Here is a 22,946-nt window from a genome sequence, read left to right on the forward strand (position 1 = left end):
CTCATTCTTCGTAAGAGTTAAAGTATCTTCCATTATATGAGCATTTAAAATACTAAAGTACTTTTGCCACCAAAAATAGTGCTTCTGTAAATATTCTTTTACTTGTATCTTTATTAATTTTTAATTCTGCTGAAACAAAGTGCATGAGGAAACAAATGTATGTGTATAAAATGTAATATATGTATATATATTTAATATGTGTATATACAACTTAATATATACACATACATACAATAACATACCCAATTTTTGTTTGTTTGTTTTTTGAGATGGAGTTTTGCTCTGTTGCCCAGGCTGGAGTGCAGTGGTGTGATCTCGGCTCACTGCAACCTCCATGTCTTGGATTCAAGTGATTCTCCTGCCTCAGCCTCCTGAGTAGCTGGGAATACAGGCATCTGCCAACCAAGTCCAGCTAACTTTGTCTTTTTAGTGGAGATGGGTTTTCACCATGTTGGCCAGGCTGGTCTCAAACTCCTGACCCCAAGTGGTCCACCGACCTTGCCCTCCCAAGGTGCTGGAATTACAGCTGTGAGCCACCTCGCCCAGCCTAACATATACAATTTAATGTATATACAAATATAGGTTGGGTGCAGTGGCTCACTCCTGTAATCCTAGCACATTGGGGAGCTGAGGTAGGGGACTGTTTGAACCCAAGAGTTTGAAATCAGCCTGGGCATCATGGTGAAACCCTTCCTGTACAAAAGCACAAAAATGAGTTGGCTGTGGTGGCACATGCCTGTGGTCCCAGCTACTCAGGAGACTGAGGTGGGAGGATAGCTGGAGCCCAGCAGATCGAGGCTGCAGTGAGTTGTGATCATGCCATTGCACTCCAGCGTGGGTGACAGAGTGAGACCCTGTCTTAGACAAAAACAAATCAAACCAAATATAATGTTTATGCACTACAAACTTGATTTCTTTCCAAAGGGTTATGTAACACTATACCTTCACCAGCAATCTATGCGACTACTCATTTCCTATATACTCACTATCACTTGTGTGCAGTCAAGGAACTTAGTAGGCCTGAATTGTCCAAACCCTGCACACTCCAAAGAAAGGTTTGACTATAGCCCAGCTCCTGGGAAATGACCTCTAAGTCCTTGGACTCTCCTACCAATCTGGGAGTTAACAATGTGATTTATCATGGGGACCTTGGACCATGCAGTGTCAGCTTGACCTTGGGAAGGGTGGAGACAGAGAAACTAAGGTCATCCAAATGGGTGCTCTTGTCCATGTGACCAACCTCCAGTAACACCCTCAACCCCAAGGCTCAGGTAAGCTTCCTGTTTGGGAGTATTTTCTGTACTTTCTGCCACATATCACTGGGTAAATTAAGCACTGTCCACATGATGCCACTGGGAAAGGACAACTGGAAGTTTGTGTTTTGACTCTCCTGGATGCTGCCCTATGCACCTTTTTCTGCTGCGGATTTTAATCTGTATCCTTTTGTTGTAATAAACTATAACTATGAATAGAACAGCTTGACTCAGTTTTGAGTCCTTCTAATCAATCACTGAACTTTTGGGACCCCAAAACACAATGTTGTTTCTTCTTTAATTGAATTTTCCATGCTATGTAAGAAACCTATGTGCATAATTGAAAATCCCACACTAAGAAACAGCTTTCCATGCAGTCTACCCCCCACCATTTCTCCAATGCTCCCAAGTCTACTTTCTGAATAATCAAATGTGTAAATTTTCTAAATTTAGATTATAAACGATTTATAATCTATATATCTGAGTGCTTATCTCTATGTTATATAATAGGTAGGTCCTCCTTCTCCTGTTTTTTTTTTGGTTTGTTTTTTGTTTGTTTGTTTTTCTGAGACAGAGTCTTGCTGTTACCCAGGCTGGAGTGCAGTGGCGCAATCTCGGCTCACTGCAAGCTCCACCTCCTGGGTTCACTCCTTTCTGCTGCCTCAGCCTCCCCAGCAGCTGGGACTACAGGTGCCCACCACTACGCCTGGCTAATTTTTTTGTATTTTTAGTAGAGACGGGGTTTCACTGTGTTAGCCAAGATGGTCTCGATCTCCTGACCTCGTGATCCCCCTGCCTCGGCCTCTCAAAGTGCTGGGATTACAGGCGTAGCCACCGCGTCCGGCCCCTCCTTCTTAATATATCAACTTGATATGTTACCTGATGGCTTCCTGTTCTGATAGCTGATGACTTGGCTGACACTCACCCCTTACCCAATGCCTGAACCACTTTCCTTATATGGTGCTCTGTCACCCAGGCTAGAGTGCAGTGGCGCAATCTCGGCTCACTGCAACCTCTGCTTCCCAGGTTCAAGTGATTCTCCTGCCTCAGCCTCATGAGTAGCTGGAATTACAGGCACGAGCCACCACACCTGGCTAATTTTTGTATTTTAGTAGAAGCGGTGTTTCACCCTCTTGGCCAGGCTGGTCTTGAACTCCTGATCTCGTGATCCACCCACCTCAGCCTCCCAAAGTGTTGGGATTACAGGCGTGAGCCACCGCACCCAGCCACTCTCACTATTTTCAATGGCTCTGCTGGTTACCGTTCACAACATTCAACAATTAGACTTACACCTCATTTATTTATTTATTTTTATTTTTTTCTATTTTTAGGTTTAAGGGATACATGTGCAGGCTTGTTACATGGGTAAATTGCATGTCACTGGGGTTGGGTGTACAAATGAGATCAGGTAGTGACCACAGTACCCAATAGTTTTTTGACCCATAGCCTCATGCCACCCTCCCCCACTCGAGCAGGCCCCAGTGTCTATTAATCCCATCTCTGTGACCATGTGTACTCAATGTTTAGCTCCAAGTTATAAGTGAGACCATGGGGTATTTGGTTACCTGATACTGCATTAATTCGTTTAGGATAATGGCCTCCAGCTGCATCCATGTTGCTGCAAAGGACATGGTTTCTTTTTCTACGGCTACGTAGTATTCCATGGTGTATAATTACCACATTTTCGTTATCCAGTCCACTGCTGATGGGCATCATATATGCAACTTCAAAGTATACTACTAGGCTATAGTAACCAAAATAGCATAGTAGTAGTACAAAAACAGACACATAGACCAATGGAATAGGTTGGAGAACCAGAAATAAAGTCACACACCTATAACCATGTGATCTTCAACAGTCAACAAAAGCGAGCAACGGGGAAACGACTCCCTATTCAATAAACGATTCTGGGATAACTGGCTACCCACATGCAGAAGACTGAGTCTGGGGCCCCTACCTTTCACCATATATAAAAATTAACTCCAAATGGATTAAAGATTTAAATATAAGACCTCAAGCTATAAAAATCCTGGAAGTCAACCTAGGAAATACTCTTCTCAACATCGGCCTTGGCAAGGAATTTTTGGCTAAGATTCCAAAAAAGCAATTGCAGCAAAAACAAAAATAGACAAGTGGTACTTAATTAAACCAAAAGCTGGAGGCCAGATCGGGCAGATCACAATGTCAGGAGTTTGAGACCAGCCTGACCAACATGGTGAAACCCTGTCTCTAATAAAAATACAAAAATTAGGTGGTGGTGGCACACATCTGTAATCCCAGCTATTCAGGAGGCTGAGGCAGGAGAACTGCTTGAACCCAGGAGGCAGAGGTTGCAGTGAGCCGAGATCGCACCACTGCACTCCAGCCTCGGTGACAGACACTCTGCCTAAAAAAAAAAGAAAATTAAAGTAAAATAAAAGCGTAAACACAACAAGACAAACTATCAGCAAAGCAAACAAACTACAGAATGGGAGAAGATACTCACAAACGATGTATCCAACAAAGTCCTAATAATATCCAGAATCTATAGACAACTTAAACAAATGGAACTTAGACAGAACCCTTACTCTGTAGCAAGTTCTGTATGCATAAGCCTCTCTTTATTCTTATTTTGATGGCCTCTGTTTATTTACACAAAGAGAAAGAACTGCTATTCCCATAAATCATGGCTTTGAAAATGGTCACAGTTCGCTGGGCATGCTTGCTCATGCCTGTAATCCCCGCATTTTGGGAGGCCGAGGCGGGCGGATCATGAGGTCAGGAGATCGAGGCCATCATGGCCAACACAGTGAAACCCCATCTCTACTAAAAACACAAAAAAATTAGCCGGGATTGGTGGCATGCGCCTGTAATTGCAGCTACTCAGGAGACTGAGGCAGAAGAATCACCTGAATCCAGGAGGCAGAGGTTGCAGTGAGCCAAGATCATGCCACTGCACTCCAGCCTGGATGACAGAGTAAGACTCTGTCTCAAAAAACCCGAACTAGTCGGGCTCGGTGGCTCATGCCTGTAATCCCAGCACTTTGGGAGGCTGAGGCAGGTGGATCACGAGGTCAAGAATTCAACACCAGCCTGGCCAAGATGGTGAATCCCTGATTCTACTAAAAAAGTACAAAAATTAGCCAGGCACAGTGGCAGGCACCTGTGATCCTAGCTACTTGGGAGGCTGAGGCAGGAGAATTGCTAGAATCCAGGAGGTAGAGGTTGCAGTGAGCTGAGCTCTCACCACCGCACTCCAGCCTGGGCAATAGAGTGAGAATCTATCTCAAAAAAAAAAAAAAAATGGAGAAACTCCATCTCTACTAAAAATACAAAATTAGCCAGGCTTGGTGGCACATGCCTGTAATCCCAGCTACTTGGGAGGCTGAGGCAAGAGAATCACTTGAACGCGGGAGGCAGAGGTTTTGGGGAGGTGGAGGGTGAGGTGAGCCAAGATCGTGGCATTGCACTACAGCCTGGGCAACAAGAGTAAAACTCTGTCTAAAAAACCAAACAAACAAACAAAACAAAACAAAGAAAATTACACACAACTTATTTCCTGGTTTGTGATAATTTGTGAAATATATTTTGAAATCAATTGGAATTCAATACAGTACTATTCACACCCCAAATACTCCTAATATTTCCCTTCAGAGATGATGACCTGGCACTCTTCCTAGGGCTTCACTTCTCCCTACAGGTCCCCAGTACAAGTATTTGTGATTCTGAGTCAATTCATTGTCTAGATGTGTGACAATGCAATGCTCTTGCTGTTGTAGAGTACCAAGATGAGTCAGGTCCAAACTGCACATTTGTAGAGAACATAGTATATGTGCAATTGAACATGTATGTGGTTATGATACTGAAAACAATACGAACATAGGCCAGGCGCAGTGGCTGATGCCTGTAATCTTGGCACTTTGGGAGGCCGAGGCATGGAGATCACCTGTCAGGAGTTTGAGACCAGTCTGGCCAAACTGCTGAAACCCCATCTCTACTAAAAGTACAAAAAATTAGCTGGGCGTGGTGGCAGGCACCTGTAATTCCACCTACTCGGGAGGCTGAGGCAGGAGAATTGCTTGAACCTGGGAGGTGGAGCGTCAAAAGAGAAAAAAAAAAGAACATTGGCCTTGGGTGTTTCTTTAGGTTGGCTCCTGTGTTCTGTTTATAACATGCCTTTATCAGGGGGTTGGGGTGTGCGACTAATTCCCAACTTTCTGGCACCGTAAAGTGTTTTGATTCATCTGGTATTTTCCCTGACCCAGACGTGGAATAAACCATTTATTTAAAGATCCTTGGTTTATTTTATTGAAAAGTATTATTTACAAAGCACCAAAATCTTGGGCTGGGTGAGGTGGCTCAGGTCTGTAATCTCAACACTTTGGTAGGCTGAGGCAGGAGGATTCCTTGAGGCCAAGAGTTTGAGACTAGCTTGGGCAACGCAGTGAGACCCCCATCTCTATTTTTAAAAACCAAACAAAAACAAAATCGCCAAGATCGGGGTGACACGTGTGCTCATTGCTATGGGTGTGTCATTGCTTCTAAGCCCTCTTAGTGGGCAGAACTAGGAAATATATTGTATGTATACTAACACACGTGCCACATGCCCAATTTGTATATTTATTTAGCCTTACAGGAAGCATTCTTTTTTTTTTTTTTTTTTTTTTTTTTGAGACAGGGTCTCACTCTGTCACCTAGGCTGGTGTGTAGTGGCATAATCTCAGCTCAATGCAACCTCCACCTCCCAGGTTCAAGTGATTCTCCTACCTCAGCCTACTGAGTAGTTGGGACTACAGGTGCATGCCACCATGCCTGGCTAATTTTTGTATTTTTAGTAGAGATGGGGTTTCACCATGTTGGCCAAGCTGGTCTGGAACTCCTGACCTCAGTGGATCTGCGCCCCTTGGCCTCCCGAAATGCTGGAATTACAAGCATGAGCCTCTGTGCCTGGCCAAGCATTCTTAATGGGAGTGATCTTGCCCCTAAGAGGGTGAACATTGGTTATTGAAGGTAAAATGAATTATAGTTGATGCAATCGTTTGTGGCCTTCCACAATTTTTTTTTTGGAGATGGAGGCTTTCTCTGTCACCTAGACTGGAGTGCAGTGGTGCAATCTCTGCTCACTGCAACCTCTGCCTCCTGGGTTCAAGCGATTCTCCTGCCTCAGGCTCCCAAGTAGCTGGGATTACTGGCATGCACCACCATGCTCAGCTAATTTTTGTATTTTTTGTAGAGACGGAGTTTCACCATGTTGGCCAGGCTGGTCTAGAACTACTGACCTCAAGTGATCTGCCCGCCTCGGCCTCCCAAAGTGCTGGGATTTCAGGTGTGAGCCACCGCGCCTGGCCTATTGCACAAAATTTTACTCCTTGGTATTTAATTTATCTCAAATATTATGGGCAACATTAATCACTTTATGGAAGATAAAAAATCCATGCAAGATCAGGCCATGCACGGTGGCTCATACCTGTAATCCCAGCACTTTGGGAGGCCAAGGAAGGCGGATCACTGAAATTTGGGAGTTCAAGACCAGCCTGTCCAACATAGTAAAACCCTGTGTCAACTAAAAATACAAAAAAATTACCCAGAAGTGGTGGCACCTGCCTGTAATCCCAGCTACATGGGAGGATGAAGCAAGAGAATCACTTGAACCTGGGAGGCAGAGGTTGCAGCGAGCTGATCGTGCCACCACACTTCATCCTGGGTGACAGAGTGAGCCTCCATCTCAAAAAAAAAAAAAAAATCTTTGCAAGATCAGTGCTACAAAATGATGGCAAATTGATGGCTATAATCAGGAGACTTTTTCTCAATTGAATGCTCTATCCCAAAGTTATGTGAGAGGTGGTCTGTGTGTGTCTATTGGCTGCCTTGTGGATAGTATCTATGATTGATCCTCAGTGCTTTGGGAATTATGTAAAATAGTTTATATTATGAAAGAAATTCAACCTAGCATTAATTGTGTTAAGGGTTGAAAATGAAAAGTGTTGACTACATCTGAATCAGTGAATATCTGGCATACCAGTTTTGTTTTTTTGTTTTGTTTTTTATTTGTTTGTTTTTGTTTTCTGAGATGGAGTCTCGTTCTGTTGCTCAGGCTGGAATGCAGTGGCATGATCTTGGCTCACTGCAACCTCCACCTCCTGGGTTCTAGCAAGTCTCCTGCCTCAGCCTCCTGTGTAGCAGGGACTACAGGTACATGCTGCCACACCCAGCTAATTTTTTGTATTTTAGTAGAGACGGGGTTTCACCCTGTTGCCCAGGCTGGTCTTGAAATCCTGAGTTCAGGCAAACCACCCAACTCGGCCTCCCAAAGTGCTAGGATTACAGGCATGAGCCACCGCACCCAGCCTAGCTTACGGTTTTATTGAAAACCCCATTTAACTCAAAACAGCTTGTTTCTTATGCGTAATAGTCTTTGTTTGTTTGTTTTTACAAACAGGGCTATGAAACCATCAAGATTTGTGGATCATCAAAAAAAGAAACATCCTGATAAAGTCAAGAAACAGAATATTTAAAAAGTTTAAAATAGAATTTTGAAATGTAACACTGTTACTTCTTATTTAAGAAGGACAAGCAGCCGGGTGAGGTGGCTCACACCTGTAATCCCAACACTTTGGGAGACCGAGGTGGGTGGATCACGTTATCCCAGGAGTTGGAGACCAGCCTGGGTAATATGGTAAAAACTTTTCTCTACTAAAAACACAAAAACTAGCCAGGCATGGCGTGTGCACCTGTAATTCCAGGTACTCGGGAGGCTGAGGCAGGAGACTCGCTTCAACCTGAGAGGCGGAGGATGCAGTGAGCCAGGATTGCAGCACCATGCTCCAGCCTGGACTACAGAGCGACACTCATCTCAAAAATAAATAAATAAGCAAACAAATTATGATGAAATCATTGCCTTATAAAATTGCAGAAATAGGCCAGGCGTGGTGACTCATGCCTGCAATCCCAGCAATTTGGGAGGCCAAGGCAGGCGGATCACCTGAGGTTGGGAGTTTGAGACCAGCCCGGCCAACATGGTGAAACCCTGCCTCTACTAAAAATACAAAGTTAGCCAGGCGTGGTGGCACATGCCTGTAGTCCCAGCTACTCGGGAGGCTGAGGCAGGAGTATCACTTGAGCCCGGCAGACAGAGGTTGCAGTGAGCTGAGATCGTGCCACTGCACTCCAGCCTGGCTGACAGAGCAAGACTCTGTCTCAAAAAAAAAAAAAAAAGATTACAGAAATCGTTGTAAAACCCCACAGTGCTTTATAGTTGCTGAAACTGTCATAGGACTCACATTAGAGACCATAACTTCAATAGTGATGTATCATATTGCCACTGTTTCACAATCACTCCTATTGAGCAATAATTCAATTCAAACATGCATTAATGAGATGTCAGGTAATACCAAAGAGTAGCTGATTAATCAAGTAAGTTTCCTATTCAGATCAATGAAATCAGTTACTGAGAGTAAGGCCTGACAATAGGACATGTTTGTTATTTCAATAATGACTGCAAACTAGAAGAAGAGATATTGTTTGTAAAATCTTTAGACACTGACTGTACCAGAACATCTATTCTTGCTGCTATAAAAACTTGGTTTGGGGCTGGGTGCAGTGGCTCATGCCTGTAATCTCAGCACTATCATTTCCTCATATGATACGGAAAATGCCGACCTCTGCACCCTAACTCTAAACTAATTCCCACTCACTTGCTAAGCTTCAGTCACACCAGGCTGCTTTCTGTTTCCGGAACGCTCCAAGTGCTCTCTGATTTTTCAGGGTCTTTAGTGTAACTGTGCCTGTGCTTGGAATAGCCTTCCACACTGCTGGCTTCTCACCACCAAAGCTCGAGGGTTATCTCTCACCCATCCTATCAATGCTATGGGAAGTATCCTTCAAGTTACTGCTTATACCACCTATTGATTTATTTCATAGTATTTATCACAATACAAAATTATTTCATTTTCCCCCTTTAATTTAAAATCTTTTTTTTTTCTCCAGACTAGAATGTAAACCTCATGTGGGCAGCAGACATGTCTGCTTATTTTTTTTTTTTTTTTTTTTTTGAGACGGAGTCTCGCGCTGTCACCCAGGCTGGAGTGCAACGGCGCGATCTCGGCTCACTGCAACCTCCACCTCCCAGGTTCAAGCGATTCTCCTGCCCCAGCCTTCCAAGAAGCTAACAGGCGCCCACCACCAGGCCCGGCTAATTTTTGTATTTTTGGTAGGGGAGCAGTCGGGCTCTGGACTACATTTCCTGGAGGATCCCACAGGCCGATACCACGTCTCACGAGATTTCAGCTTCCTCTTAGCCAGGGGGCAGGATCTTTCGCTGTGCGCAATTAGCTGCTGCTGCGCCTTGGAGTCCGGAGCAACTTTGCCAGGCTGGCCCCGACCGGAACTAGAGAAAGCTGAGGATGAGGGATCCGGCTCGGGTCCTTTTGTGTGTGGAGGGCTGAGGAGAGGAGTTTGCGTGTGTGATCGCGATGGTTGCCGTGAGTCTTCGTGGTCTGTGACTGTGGCTGTGTGGTGCTGACTCTGGGTGATCAGGTGGGCACTTGTGACTGCGCACGCTCGGAGTGGATGTGTGTGTCCTGGACGAGCCGCGTTGTGTGTGCGGATGTGAAGAACCGGTGACTGTGTGGTTGGGGCTGCGTGTCCCAGGGTGGCTGTGTGACTTTGCGTGTGTGTGCAGTACTGTGTGTGCGTGAGTTGCAGGTCTGTGCAGGTGCAACTTGTGTGGCCCCGTGATCTGTGTGAGAGAGGAGAGTGTGATTGGCTGTGAGGCAGAAGATAAGTGGATATGGGGAGGCATGTGTGCGATTGGAACTTTGGTGTCCCCTTGAGAGAAAAAAAAAACATCAGGAAGTTAGGGTGGGTCTTTGGTAAAACTCCTTTAAACAGAGAAACGCCTGAAAAATCAGACTGCAGGCACCGAGAAGGAAAACTAGCAAAAGGGGTTGTCCTAAAGACATTCCTCAGCTGCATTGATTAGGGACCGAGGCCCAACATAGAAACGCCTTTGTCCTTTGTGTGACCAGCGGGCTTCCAGGAAATAGTCACTTTTTTGTGGGCATGTATACGATGGGCTCTGCTAGATTTTGAAGGGAAGGTGAAGGTTAAAGAAAGAGAGAGAGTTGGCGGCTCTATGGAGGGGACCAACTAAATGCCAGAGCCCACTGCTGCTTATAGGCTGGAGTAATTATAGGCCTGGGCAGGAGGGGTGTGGGCAGTATGGCTTGTTGCCTGGGAGAATGTTGATAAGGATGTTTCTTGGGCCTTTCCCCAGCAGGATGTGATAAGGAAGTCAGGCCGTTGGGGAGGATGTTTCTCGCAGCCCAAACCCCAGTGGAATGTTTCCCTCTGACCAGGGTCTGTGAAATGGTGGGGGCTTACAAAACGGTGCAGCTTGGACTAACAGGCTCCCGCGGCCACTTTCCCTTTCTGGACATGCTTTGGACTGTGAGCCGAGCCTCTATGAATCATCACTTCAGCCCCTGATTGGTCCTGGGCCAAGCTTTCACTTCAGCCTCTGATTGGTCCTGGGCCAAACTCTCACTTCAGCCCCTGATTGGTCCTGGGCCAAACTTTCACATCAGACTTCAGCCCCTGATTGGTCCTGGGCCAAGCTTTCACTTCAGCCCCTGATTGGTCCTGGGCCAAACCTTCACTTCAGCCCCTGATTGATTGGTCCTTGGCCAAACTTTCACTTCAGCCCCTGATTGGTCCTGGGCCAAAATTTCACTTCAGCCTCTGATTGGTCCCTGGCTAAGGTCCCGGGGCCAAAGGAAGTAGTGCTTTGTCCAAGACAGCCCACAGAGCAGTGAGCACATTCCTCTTCTTCCCAGTTCACAAAACCCCCAGATTCAGCCTCCTAGTTGCCAACCCTGCCAACCCTCTTTTGGGTCCCCTGTTTGCTGGGGAGAGCTTTCTTCCTTTGCTTATTAAACTTCCGTTCCAACCTCATCCTCTGTGTCCACGTTCCTTAATTTTCTTGGCTGTGAGAGAAAGAAGGCAAAGACAAGAGACTTTATCCTAACAACTCAATTGCTGGAGAGAAGATTAGTGCATATTCTATGTGGCATCACACGCCATAGCCCTGGGATTGAAAGCCATGCAGTTTATGGGATGGTGTTAATCTCAGTCCAAATAGGTAATAAGATCTTTCACTTTGCTATATTTTAGGGGTAGGAATGAGATTGGGGGTTTGATCAATAGTTTGTACCCATAGGACCACGGATTTGCCCAGTCATCTGTGAGTAAATGCTTGGGCCAGTTTCCATGTCTGTATTGAATTAAATACTCATACGGTTCTGTGATTTTGTCAAATACAGATTTGGTCTTTGTCCCTATTTCCTGGCATACAACTCCTAAAATCTTTGGAATCTCCTAAGCGCTTGCTTTTTTTTTTTTTTTTTTTGAAATGGAGTCTTGCTCTGTCACCCAGGCTGGAGTGCAGTGGCGCGATCTCGACTCACTGCAACCTCTGTCTCCCTGGTTCAAGCAATTCTTCTGCCTCAGCCTCCCGAGTAGACTACAGGCATGCGCCGCCACACCCGGCTAATTTTTGTCTTTGTTTTCTTTTTTAGTAGAGACGGGGTTTCACCATATTGGCCAGTCTGGTCTCGAACTCCTGACCTCAGGTGATCTGCCTGCCTCGGGCTCCCAAAGTGTTGGGATTACAGGCGTGAGCCACCGCACCCAGGCTTTGGCTTTTTATGTTAGTGATTGACCGATAGCTTCAGGATGGGGGCTGGTCATCAGAAAGACCAAGGCAGGATTAGAGGGTTGGGAGTTTCAGCCCCTACCCTCCCACCCCTGGGGAGTGGAGGGGACTGAGGATTAAGTTGATGGCAAGTGGCCAATGGTTTAATCACTCATGCCTATGTAATGAAGCCTCCTTACAAACCCAAAAGGAGTAGATTCGGAGAGCTTCCAGAGAGCTGAACACATGGAAGTTTCTGGAGGGTCGTGCCCAGGGAGGGGATGGAAGCTCTGTGCCCCTTCCCCCATACCTCGCGCTAGGCATCTCTTCATCTATATCCTTTGGAATATCCTTATAATCAGCCAGGAAATGTGTTTCCCTGAGGTCTGTGAGCCATTTTATAGCAAATTAATCAAACTCAAAGAGGGGGTCGTAGGAACCCCAAATTAAACCAGTCAGTCAGAAGTTCCAGAGGCTGGGACTTGTGACTGGTGTCTGAAAGGGGGGCAGTTTTGGGGGCTGAGCCCTCAGTCTGTGGGGTGACACTGTTGCATGATAGATAGTGTCAGAATCGAATTGGTGGACACCCAGCTGGTGTCTGTGCAGAACTGATTCCTTGCTTGCTGATAGGGAGAAATCTCCTCATATTTTGAGGCCACAGAAGTCTTCTAGGTTGATTGTTGTGGTTTTGGTGTGAAGCAGAGGAAGAACACAGGTTGAGTTTTTTCCAAACAGGTTCACATTGGGGGTCCTCAACCTTGAATCCATCAACTCCATCGCTGAATTTTTATTTATGTATTTATTTTTGTTTTTGAGGTAGGGTCTCACTCTGTCTCCCAGACTGGAGTGCAGCGGCAGGATCTCAGCTCATTGCAGCCTTGATCTCCTGTGCTCAAGTGATCCTTCTACCTCAGCCTGCCAAATAAGCTGAAACCAGAGGCACACACTAGCACTGTGGGGTAATTAAAAATAATTTTCAGTAGAGAAGAAGACTCACTATGTTGCCTAGGCTGGTCTTGAACTCCTGAGTTCGAGTGATCCTCCCACCTCTGCCTCCAAAGTGCTATGATTACAGGCATGAGCTGCCTCACCTATCACTGATTTTCTTTTTCTTTCTTTCTTTTTTTTTTTTTTTTTTTTTTTTGAGACAGAGTCTCACTCTGCCTCTGCCTTGCCCAGGCTGAACTGCAGTAGTACAATCTCGGCTCACTGCAGCCTCCGCCTCCTGGGTTCAAGTGATTCTCCTGTCTCAGCCTCCTGAGTAGTTGGGATTACAGGTGCCCGCCACCACACCCGACCAATTTTTGTATTTTTAGTAGGGACAGGGTTTCACCATATTGGCCAGGCTGATCACGAACTCCTGATCTCAGGTGATCCACCAACCTCGGCCTCCAAAAGTGCAGTGGCAGGATCATGGCATACTGCAGCCTTGACCTTGGGGCTGAAGGGATCCTCCCTCCTCAGCCTCCCAAGTAACTGGGTTATAGGCATATAGGCATATTATATGGGCTAATATTTGTAATTTTTGCACAGACGGGGTTTTGCCATGTTGCCCAGTCTGGTCTCAAACTCCTGAGCTCCAGCAATCTTCCCACCTGAACCTCCCACAGTGCTGGGATTACAGAGAAGGGCCACTGCACCCGGCCTATCACTGCATTTTTAAAGGGAAGGAGGACTATAGTGAGATTCACTAACGGTTACAGAAAAGGTAGAACCCTAGATAGATTTAAAGACAGAGATTTTAATATCCTTGAGATGATAATATCCAAATTTAGCTTTCATAGATAGGGAAATTTGAAGTACATCAGACTATAAGGGGTCATTTTGTGCAACTAATTAAAACCATGTTTGAAAGAGAGCAATTGCATTTTCATTACTGAGTAATATTAAGCAACAATGAAAATAAATAGAAATACCCAAGAAATTGTTATATTTAAATCCTCCCTCCTTTTTTGGAAAGAGAAGTATTGATATTTTTAAAGATTCTCATCAAAACTTCTCTTTTAAAAAAATTGATGATTCTATAGAGGTAGGGAGGGAATAACCTATGTTTATTGAACACCTAATATTCCACTTACCTGAATGTCATTTATTCTATATTCTAGTTTTTTTGTTGAGACAGGGTCTGGCTCTGTTACCCAGGCTAGAGTGCAGTGGGGTGGTCACAGCTCATAGATGTATACCACCATGCCTGGCTTATTATTTTATTTTATTTTATTTTTGCAGAGACGGTGTCTCCCTATATTTCCCAGGCTTGAGTTGGACTTCTGGGCTCAAGCGATCCTCCTGCCTTGGCATCCCAAAGGGCTGGGATTATAGGCATAAGCCACTGTGCTCAGCCAATATTATAGTCTTGATAGTAGAAGTGTCTCCGTGTACTGGAAAACTTTGTCTAAAATTTTGAAAAAATATTTAAAAACATGTTGGTTTTATTTGGCCAACACTGATTTCTTTGCTCCATCATTATTTATTGGCCTGTTGACTTTCAATTTCTTACATCCTTTTCACTCCATTTCTTTTTTTTTTTTTGTCCCCCAAATAGAAGTTCTTTTTTTTTTTTTTAGATGAATTCTCGCTGTTGGCTCTTGTGACCCAGGCTGGAGTGCAGTGGTGCAGTCTCAGCTCATTGTAATCTTCACCTTCCAGGTTCAAGCAATTCTCCTGCCTCAGCCTCCTGAGTAGCCTTAGATTACAGGCATGTGCCACTATACCCTGCTAATTTTTTGTTTTTTTTTTTTTTTTTTTTTTTTTGAGATGGAGTTTCGCTCTTGTTGCCCAGGCTGGAGTGCAATGGCACAAACTCTGCTCACTGCAATTTCTGCCTCCCAGGTTCAAGCGATTCTCCTGCCTCAGCCTCCAAAGTAGCTGGGATTACAGGGTGAGCCACCACATCCGACTAATTTTTGTATTTTTAGTAGAGACAGGGTTTTGCCATGTTGGCCAGGCTGGTCTGGAACTCCTGATCTCAAGTCATCTGCCTGCCTTGGCCTCCCAAAGTGCTAGGATTACAGGCATGAGCCACTGTGCCAGGCTTTTTTGTATTTTTATATTTATTTATATTTTGATAGAGAGTCTCGCTCTGTTGCCAAGGCTGGAGTGCAGTGGCACGGTCTCAGCTCACTGCAAACTCCGCCTCCCAGGCTGAAGCGATTCTCCTGCCTCTGCCTCCCGAGTAGCTGGTATTACAGGCACCTGCCACCACGCTGGCTACTTTTTGTATTTTAATTAGAGACAGAGTTTCACCATGTTGGCCAGGCTGGTCTTGAACTCCTGACCTCAGGTGAGCCGCCCACCTCGGCCTCCCAAAGTGGCCTTGCTTGAGGCCAGGAGTTTGAGACCAGCCTGGCCAACATGGTGAAACCTGCTCTCTACCAAAAATACCAAAAAAATTAGCCAGGTATGGTGGTGTGTGCCTGTATTACAAGCTACTTTGGCGGCTGAGACACAAAAATCACTTGAACCCAGGAGGCAGAGGTTTCAGTGAGCTGTGATCACCTCACTGCACTGTAGCCTGGGTAACAGATTGAGACTTGTCTCAAAAAAAAAAAATTATTGGCAGGATGTGGTGGCTCACACCTGTAATCCCCGCACTTTGGGAGGCCAAGGTGGGCAGATCTCCGCCTGACTTACATGGAGAAACTCTGTCTCTACTAAAAATACAAAATTAGCTGGGCGTGGTGGTGCGTGCCTGTAATCCCAGCTACTCAGGAGGGTGAGGCAGGAGAATCGCTTGAACCCAGGAGGCAGAGGTTGCAGCGAGCCAAGATCGCGCCACTGTGCTCCAGCCTGGGCAACAAGAGCGAAACTCCGTCTCAAAAAAAGAAAAAAAAAATCTTTACTTTGGATAAGTACTTAGAAATGGAATTTCCAGGTCAGCCACTAGATATTATTAATGGATTTAATATGAAAACCCTTTACTTGAGGATGCATAAAGCTTCAAAAGACAGGGTCCCTATTCTTAAGTTATAAATAAAGCATCATTTGTAAGGTAATAATCAGAAAGCATCAGATAATATCCTATAAAGTTCTCCTGTTCATGCTGATGACATTGGATGGCCAGTTAAGGATGACACTTCATTCTGTCCCCTGCAACCACAGTCCTGACATGTCTAAATGATACTGGCCCTATGAGAACACTGTGGATATGAAAGCATTTTGTCAAGTTAGCTTTTTGGCCTGCTGGTTTTAATCTAATGATGGGATATCCAAAGTGAATCTAACGGAGTGACATGATTGTGCATCTGTTGGGGGGAATCAGAGACAGCTAGAGCAAGGGCAGACACGTGCTGAACTCATCTGTCCTAAGAGCTGAAGCAAGCAGCAGTGTTGCTAGCAGGGCTACTGCCCATCTGTACATGTGGCTCCAATGGCTCTGACCTGTTTTTTTCCCAGTATGAACCTAATACACGAAGCAAGTTAGAAAATCAGAGTTGGCCAGGCATGGTGGCCCATGCCTGTAATCCTAGTACTTTGGGAGCCAACGTGGGTGGATCACTTGAGGCCAGGAGTTCGAGACCAGCCTTGGCAACACAGTGAAACCCCGTCTCTACTAAAAATACAAAAGTTAGCTGGGCATGGTGGCAGGCACCTGTAATCCCAGCTACGGGAGGCTGAGGCTGCAGTGAGCCAAGATCAGGCCATTGCACTTCAGCCTGGGCGACGAAGCAAGACTGTCTCAAGAAAAAAAAAGGGAAAGGAAAGAAAAGAAAATCACAGCTTGTTAGCCACTTGCAGCTAAAGCACATATGCACAAAAATTATTCAGTAAAAGCAAAACAGTTTTGGTGTATCTTGAGATTTTGTTTTGTATCCAAAGGAAGACTGTATCTTTTACCTTTGAACTACTCTTTGGAAAATACCTTCTGTATAACAAATGTTATAGTTTTCTTCTAACTGGGTCTTGAGGTCTCTCAGGAGAATGGCTATAAACTCTACCTCACTCTAATGGGGCTCTAGGGAACGGGCCTGTGGGTTTTTAGAGCAGCCTTTCACCGGACATTTCTTTTTCCTGGCCCACAGCCTAATGCTCAAATATCTGACTCATGACCAGGTGTCTCACAGGAAACTCGTTTATACTGGCAGATGCCCTTATAACTTTTGTCTGACCTGTGTGCAGCTTATTCCTACATGATACCCACTCTTTCTTTTCTTTTTTTTTTTTTTTTTTTTGAGACGGAGTCTCAATCTATCACTAGGCTGGAGTGCTGTGGCACAACCTTGGCTCACTGCAACCTCCACCATCTGGGTTCAAGCAATTCTCCTACCTCAGCCTCCAGAGTAGCTGGGACTACAGGCATGCACCACCATGCCCAGCTAATTTTTGTATTTTTAGTAGAGACAGAGTTTCACCATGTTGGCCAGGATGGTCTCGATCTCTTGACCTCATGATCGGCCCTACTCGGCCTCCCAAAGTTCTTGGATTCCAGGCATGAGCCACCACGCCTGGTCTTTTTTTTTTTTTGAGACAGGATCTTGCTCTGGTGCCCTGGTGCCTAGGCTGGAGTGCACTGGCAGGATCACAGCTCACTGCAGCCTTGACCTCCTAGGCTCAAGCAATCCTCCCACCTCAGCCTCCCAAGTAGCTGGGACTACAGGCATGTCCCACTACATCTGGCTAATATGTATATGATATATATTTTTATAGAGATAGGGTTTTGCCATGTTGCCCAGGTTGGTCTTGAACTCCTGAGCTCAAGCAGTTCACCTGCCTTGGCCTCCCAAAGTGCTGTGATTACAGGTGTGGGTTACCACACCCAGCCAATGTACATTTAATTATCAAAGTACTGTCTATACTATTTTATGGAAGTACTTATTATCAAAGTGCAATAGAGATTGTTGTTGTTTTTGTTGTTTTTGTTGTTGTTGTTTTGAGACAGTTTCACTCTTATTGCTCAGGCTGGAGTGCAGTGGTGAGATCTCGGCTCACTGCAACATTCACCTCCCAGGTTCAAGCGATTCTCCTGCCTCAGCCTCCCAAGTAGCTGGGATTACAGGCATGCGCCACCACACCCAGCTAATTTTGTATTTTTAGTAGAGACTAAAATGGTCTCTCCACGTTGGTCAGGCCAGTCTCGAGTTCCTGATCTCAGGTGATCCATCCGCCTTGGCCTCCCAAAGTGCTGGTTTACAGGCGTGAGCCACTGCGCCTGGCCAATAGAGGTTTTTAAACTTTTTGTAGATATTTTTGAAAGATCCTGTCTTCCTTTAAGAAAAGAGAAAAGGCTGGGTGTGGTGGCTCGTGCCTGTAATCCCAGCACTTTGGGAGGCCAAAGCAGGTGGATTGCTTGAGCTCAGGAGTTTGAGAGCAGCCTGGCCAAATGGCAAAACCTTGTTTCTACTAAAAATGCAAAAAAAAAATTAGCTGGGCATGGTGGTGCATGCCTATAGTCAAAGCTAATACAGAGGCTGAGGTGGGAGGATCACCTGAGCCTGGGAGGTTGAGGCTGCAGTGAGCTGTGATTGTGCCACTGAGCTCCAGCCTGGGCAACAGAACGAGACGCTGTCTCAAAGTGAAAACAAAAACAAAAAAATGAAACGAGAAAAAAAAAAAAAAAAAAAAAAACAAGAAAAAAATGGTAAGGGGGGCAGTGCCTATTTATTAAGCTTTTTTTGTAAATACTAACTTGCATATCAGATGTTTACTGTAATATTCTTTAAGCTTTGCTAGGCCTACAGCTTGCTGTGTGCTTTTCTACTCTATTTCATTTATTTGGGAAATAATATATCAATGTACTTTATGCATTCCCAGCTCTAAGCATGGAATACTGGGAATGTCCCATTCTATGAAGGAGGCTTGCCAGCCGCAACAGGAATATTCATGAACATGGAGGTACTTTGTTGAAGTTACACTAATTTTTTTACTCTTCCCCACTCTCAGCCTAGCCGGTCTGCTCACTATATTCTCTCTATCCTTCAGCACCCTTTCATCTCTTCCTTCATCTTAAAAACCTTTCCTTTAATTTCAACAGCGCTGCCTGGGTTTGTCATTTCAGGGGTTGGGCATGTTCTAGGATCTGTCTATAGACTTCTCTCAGGAGGAATGGGAGTGCCTGGATGCTGCTCAGAAGGACTTACACAGAGATGTAATGATGGAGAACTATAGCAGCCTGGTCTCACTAGGTAAGGATGTCTATCCCCAAATAGCTCATGAATTTTGGGTGTAGCTTTCACTTGTCTGGGTGACTTTTCACCTGCTGTCTAGGGAATTGTTTTGTGTTTTGTAGATTAACAGATGGGCAGCTCTTTGGGTCCATCCATCTTCTCCATGCTTCAGACCTTTACACCTTCCTCTGTCCTTCATGAGTACTAAGGGACTAACTTTGAATTCAGGAACAGCATGAGTATGTCTTACTTCTTTTCTTTCTCTCTTTCTTTCTTTCTTTCTTTCTTTCTTTCTTTCTCTCTTTCTTTTCTTTCTTGAGATGAAGTCTCACTCTATCACCCAGGCTGGAGTGCAATGGCGCAATCTCAGTTCACTCCAACCTCTGTCTCTCAGGTTCAAGCGATTCTCATGTCTCAGCCTCCTGAGTAGCTGGGATTACAGGCACCCACCACCAAGCCTGGCCAATTTTTGTGTTTTTAGTAGAGACGGGGTTTCACCATGTTGGTCAGGCTGGTCTTGAACTCCTGACCTCAAGCAATCCACCTGTTTTGGCCTCCCAAAGTGCTGGGATAATAGGAGTGAGCCACCATGCCTGGCCATCTTACTTCTTTTGTTATAAACAGGTCTCTCTATCCCAAAGCCTGCTGTGATTTCCTTACTGGAGCAAGGGAAAGAGCCCTGGATGGTTTCAAGGGACGTACTAGGAGGATGGTGCCCAGGTGAGTAAGGACGGAGCAGATGGGGAAGGCACTGCTGTTTAGAACCCAGCCCATCAGGGAGGCAGCACCATAAAGGTATTGGTTGAGGAATCTCTTCCACAAGGTCCCATGTAAGAGTTGTGGCATAAGACACATGGAGAAAAGTCAAGATACCCCCCCACACACACTTTTTTTATTTTTTTAATTTGAGAGAGTCTTGCTCAGTCACCCAGACTGGAGAACAGTGATGCGATCTCGGCTCACTGCAACCTCCGCCCCTGCATTGAAGTGATTCTCCTGCCTCAGCCTCTAAAGGAACTGGCATTATAGGCGCCCACCACCATGCCCAGCTAATTTTTGTATTTTTAGTAGAGATGGGGGTTTCATCACATTGGCTAGGCTGGCCTCGAACTCCTGACCTCAGGTGATCCACCTGCCTTGGCGTCCGAAAGTGCTGGTATTACAGGTGTGAGCCGCTGTGCCTGGCCAAGAACCCCCTTTTACCTCCACCTCTTCAGTCTGTGCTACCTTCTTGTCATAATTTCTTCCCATTTCAAAGAATAACGTTCCCTTCTTCAGAAGCCATCCTGTTTCCTCTATCTTGGAGCTACTTCTTTCCCTTTAAAATTTAAACCCGTGTTGTTGCTTTAAAAACAAATCTTTTAAAATATATTTATTTTTCATACTGATCCTTGACTTTTTTTTGTCTTGTCTTTTCTTGGCTGGTTTTCCTTTAATGCAGCCATTTCATGCATCAGTGGATATTCATTCACTATTTTTTTTTTTTTTTTTATACAGTCTCACTCTGTAGCCCCGGCTGGAGTGCAGTGGCGCGATCGTGTCACTGCAAGCCAGTAAGAAGCGCTTGGGGATGACCTGCCTACGAGCACAGCAAAACCTTTCCTGCGCATTTCTGCGCCGGAATGCCTACCCGCCCCGCCAAAGCAAAGCTTTGCTATCACTCTTGGTGTCGTTTCCTGCACTTTCTTGGAGATTTGTACCAGGCGCTGGAGACCCTCCCACCTGGTCCATGCCCGCCGCCCAGTGAGCACCGAGACCCAACCTTGTGCACCGCCAGTCTTGTTATCAACAAAGAGGCTAGTAAATTATAAAAAATAAAATAAAGGAAATGTAGCTGGGCATGGTGGCATGCGCCTGTAATCCCAGCTACTCCGGAGGCTGATGCAGGAGAATCGCTTGAACCCAGGAGGTGAAGGTTGCAGTGAGCTGAGATCGCGCCACTGCACTCCAGCCTGGGCGGCAAGAGCGAAACTCCTTCTCAAAATAATAAATAAAATAAAAGAAATGGGGACGGGCGCGGTGGCTCATGCCTGTAATTCCAGCACTTTGGGAGGCCGAGGCAGGCAGATCACTTGAGGTCAGAAGTTCAAGACCAGTCTGGCCAACATGGTGAAACCCCGTCTCTACTAAAAATAGAACAATTAGCCAGGCATGGTGGCGGGCGCCTGTAATCCCAGCTATTCGTGAGGCGGAGGCGCAAGAATCGCTTGAATTCCGGCGGCAGAGGTTGCAGTGAACCGAGATCGCGCCACTGTGCTCCAGCCTGGGTGACAGAGCGAGATTCCATCTTAAAATAAAATAGGCCAGCCGAGGATGCTCGTGCCTGTAATCCCAGCACTTTGGACACCGAGGCGGGTGGATTGCCTGAGCTCAGGAGTTCAAGACCATCCTGGCCTACATGGTGAAACCCCATCTCTACTAAAAATGCAAAAATTAGCAGGGCATGGTGGCACATGCCTGTAATCCTAGCTACTTGGGAGGCTGAGGCAGGAGAACCGTTTCAACCCAGGAGGCAGAAGTTACAGTGAGCCGAGACCACGACATTGCACTCCAGCTTGGGCAAGACGATTGAAACTCCGTCTCATACAAAAGAAATAGACAAAGCAAATATTAATGCATGAACTCAAACAAATGCTTTCACCGCCAGGCTCTGTCTTTGCAAAACTGAACCTAGGACAATGTGCACGTTTCTAACTAGCAATTCCGGAGGACAGATCAGGGAGGCAGCGTGAGCTTGCTTTTCTGCAATTTTTTTTTTTTTTTTAATTATACTTTAGGGTTTTAGGGTACATGTGCACAATGTGCAGGTTTGTTACATATGTATCCATGTGCCATGTTGATTTCCTGTACCCATTAACTCGTCATTTAGCATTAGGTGTATCTCCTAATGCTGTCCCTCCCCCCTACCCCCACCCCACAACAGTCCCCGGAGCGTGATGTTCCCCTTCCTGTGTCCATGTGTTCTCATTGTTCAATTCCCACCTATGAGTGAGAACATGCGGTGTTTGGTTTTTTGTCCTTGCGATAGTTTACTGAGAATGATGTTTTCCAATTTAATTGACTGGTCAGTAAAGTCAGTGTTTGCAGGCATTTTCAATGTTCTGTAGTGGGCTTCAGTTCCTATGGCAGTGTGGCAGGCCAGGTTTCCAATAGCAACCAGAACAGTTTCACTAACCCTTTACTATAATTTTGATGAATGCATAAGTTAACGCTAAAGAAATGGAGAAACTGGTGCCTGACTATCAGGGATGGAATGTGAAAACAAACCCATTGAGACCCCGCCTGGGTTTTCTCAGACCCTAAATTCTGATCGAATAATGATAGCATTCTTACACATTCACCTTGGCCTGTCTTAAGATTCAGAAACTTTCCAAGACTCTAGAGAAATCTTTCCAGACCCTAGACCCGAGTTAAAGATTAGATGTTGATTGAATGAAACACTCCTGCTTGTAGGTGCAATCCCACATGGACCTTAAGCACTAGAAAAAAAACTTGTAACTTTGAGCTGATCTGATGAGTTACCTGGCGCTTCTCCCTGTAACCGGCTGCAGAAATAAACTTCCTTCTTACGCAGTCTGTCTGCGTCTTGTCATTGAACAATTGCGATCAACCTGCTCAGTAAAGTCCTCCTTTGTGTGGTTATCTGGGACTCCTTTTGGAAGGAACATTTTAAATTTTCCATTTCAAAGGGTTCTATTGGCACTCTTGCACTGTTTTTCTCTGCCTACCCTGGGACCTGAGTTCTCCTGGACGCGAATCTCCAGCCACAGAGCCCAGAAGCCCATTCCTCCACATTCTGTGACTGTTCCCCAAACACAGGGAGAATTTGCAGAAAATAAGTCTAAAAATCTTGCCATTCTTTGCAATAAAACCCCACATTACAAACTGCTGAAAACAGGATTTTAGCCTGAATAGGTTTTTCCT

At 45.4% G+C, this 22,946-nt stretch overlaps 1 long non-coding RNA gene across 2 annotated transcripts; it reads left to right on the top strand.

Moving 5' to 3' along the window:
• Positions 1 to 14,676: 14,676 nt before the first annotated feature.
• Positions 14,677 to 22,595, top strand: LOC129461728 (uncharacterized). Of its 2 annotated transcripts, XR_008650677.2 has the most exons (3): positions 14,681 to 19,040; positions 19,647 to 19,742; positions 20,520 to 22,595. It is a non-coding gene; the product is annotated as an uncharacterized lncRNA (long non-coding RNA). The 2 variants fall into 2 exon arrangements; XR_010115642.1 differs by having other exon boundaries at positions 14,677 to 19,742.
• The last annotated feature ends 351 nt before the right edge of the window (positions 22,596 to 22,946 follow it).

The sequence above is a fragment of the Symphalangus syndactylus genome, chromosome 14, assembly GCF_028878055.3.
Source record: "Symphalangus syndactylus isolate Jambi chromosome 14, NHGRI_mSymSyn1-v2.1_pri, whole genome shotgun sequence".
In the NCBI taxonomy this organism is placed as follows: domain Eukaryota; kingdom Metazoa; phylum Chordata; class Mammalia; order Primates; family Hylobatidae; genus Symphalangus; species Symphalangus syndactylus.